This window comes from Tenrec ecaudatus, chromosome 9 (genome assembly GCF_050624435.1).
Source record: "Tenrec ecaudatus isolate mTenEca1 chromosome 9, mTenEca1.hap1, whole genome shotgun sequence".
Classification (NCBI taxonomy): domain Eukaryota; kingdom Metazoa; phylum Chordata; class Mammalia; order Afrosoricida; family Tenrecidae; genus Tenrec; species Tenrec ecaudatus.
This window is the reverse complement of record NC_134538.1, coordinates 14,556,367-14,558,612: the sequence shown is the minus strand read 5'-3', so window position 1 is coordinate 14,558,612 and position 2,246 is coordinate 14,556,367. Positions and strand designations below refer to the sequence as shown.

At 43.9% G+C, this 2,246-nt stretch overlaps 1 non-coding gene across 1 annotated transcript; it reads left to right on the top strand.

The window, feature by feature from the left end:
* The first annotated feature begins 1,807 nt into the window (after window positions 1-1,807).
* Window positions 1,808-1,951, top strand: LOC142457652 (small nucleolar RNA SNORA48). The gene has a single exon (XR_012786351.1). It is a non-coding gene; the product is annotated as a small nucleolar RNA SNORA48 (small nucleolar RNA).
* Window positions 1,952-2,246: the final 295 nt, after the last annotated feature.

Below are 2,246 nucleotides of genomic sequence, written 5' to 3'. Positions count from 1 at the left end.
CTTTTAAGTGTCTCAGTTATTTGCCAACAGGGCTACCCAAAAGCCAACTTCCAAGAAAAATAGTCTGCTTAGACCTAGCAGGTAACCAGCCACTGGGCTGTTTCACCACACAAGGCCCCTTACTAACCAAGGACCAGAATGTGAGTGGGACCAGTGACGGATGGTGGCATAGTTCGTTCCCTTAATAGGATGTCCCTGCTTGAAGGTGTCAGTGACTTGGGTGTGGCACATTGCTGTTTCAATGGAACCGTGGCTCTCGGGAGTTTCTAAACAACTTTTCTCTCACCACCAGTCTCTTTGCAATACAGCTCACACTCTATAATCTCAGTCTAGAATAGCACTTGAAATTTTCTGAGCCTCCGTTTTTTTTCCCATTCTTTCTCCCAAGCTTAGAACACCTGGGACAGGAGAAGAGGGTGACTGTGTTTGGTATTTCCCTAGAATGCCATGGATCCAGGTTTACGCTTCTAAAATTTACTTTTGCCACGTTGACCTAAAATTATCAGTTCAAATTTCTCCCACTTACCCGTTTTCCTATCTTTCCATATTAAAATAAATAATTATTTGTTGTTGTTGTTTTCCCTATCGAATTTATAACCATTCCGCATGGTTCTCAAAACTTTGCTCCTCTTTTTACTCTTGCTCTCTGCTTTCAGGTTTCCCCTACTCTTCTCTGTCCTTGTTCCCACTCTCAGCACATTGAAAATGTGCAAACACTAAGGATGTTACTACACCATCCCTTGATATTACAAATCCCAATGTATTAATTAGGACTCCACTGAAGGTATTGTAAACAGAGAGAGAGTGAGACAGAGACCAAGAGTTTAAGGCACAGGACTTGATGGTAGGTAGGCCTTGGGGGAAGTCACAGACTTGGAAGAATCTAGATTGTTTTCTCTGGCACTTGTTTCTGCTCTTCTCAGAGTACCTACCTCATTATCTCACTTTTTACAGCGCTACTTTCTTTTGTAATCCGTTTCACATGACCGAAAACAAGGAAGAAGGCCATCAATAGTTTTGGTGTATCTCAGTTTACAATGTGATACCTGAGCGAGATTTCTTCCCTGCTCCCAAACCCAGATTGTCTGGAAAGAAAGCTCATCACACCCATGCACATCTGCCTGCACTCTGTCTTCTCACTCAGGAATCCGACCACATGATCGAATCCAGTGCTGCTTGCTCCAGCTTCTTTCTCCTTGATATTTGCTGCAGACACTGTTGTGATGTGGAACACAGCTTACAAGGACAGCACTATGGGAAAAAGTTAAGTGTATGAGTGGTTTCCTCAATGAAAAAAAAAGGTGAAATGATGACTGATGACAAACCTCATGCTGGACCTCCAGCAGCTTCCCGAGTGGATGCAAATGTCAGCTCACAAAGCACTTGGATTTCATTCCACCAGGTCAGACTGTTAATCAAGAATCCTATTGGGAGGTTCTGAAAAGAGTCTCAGTCTGAAACAAGAAAGGCCTGCTTTGTGGGAGATGGGGGCTGATTTTGCCACCACAACAATGCACCTGCTCATGCAGCCATCTCAGTGCACCCGGTTTGGGAAAAAACAAAACAAAACCCAGCTCTCCTCTCTTGCCCCACACACCTTACTCACCTGGCCTAACTTTGTGTGATTTATCCACTTCAGGACATAGAAGAGGTGAAGAAAAAAGCAAGGGAGTGGCTGTCAGCCAGCCAAACAGGTGAGTTTGGAATATGTTTCCAAGAATGGAATCACAGATTTGACAAATGTATCAAGTGCAATGGAGAGTACTTTGAAGGTGATAAGGTTGTTTTGTTAAAAAAAATTAAATGCTATCCCTGGCTATGGGCAAAGAGATACCTGATTGGTGGTGGTGCTCTTATATCAGTCAGGGGAAGAGCAGACTGGCAGCCTTTTTTTCATCCTAGCTTGATGCCTAGATCGTGGCCAGAGCTGTTTCATGCTTAGGGCACATTAAAAAAAAATTAAATGAATAGCTTTTATGGTAGTTACATAATTTGGTGTCAATTTGAGAGGATTACGACTATAGGGGTGGAGTCTGGCCTGTCAATCCAGATATAACCACTGGGCATTCCTTAATCCTGAGAATTCTGGGAATTCCTGAATTTCTTCCTGGAGGTAGGAGACACTCTTTCTCTGCTCACTTCCTGTGACACATCCCTGAGAAGCCACATGGGCCTACCCTGTTACTGCCCTGGGAAAGGAGAAGCCACATGGAGACCCCTGCTAGCACTGAGACGCTTACAACGCC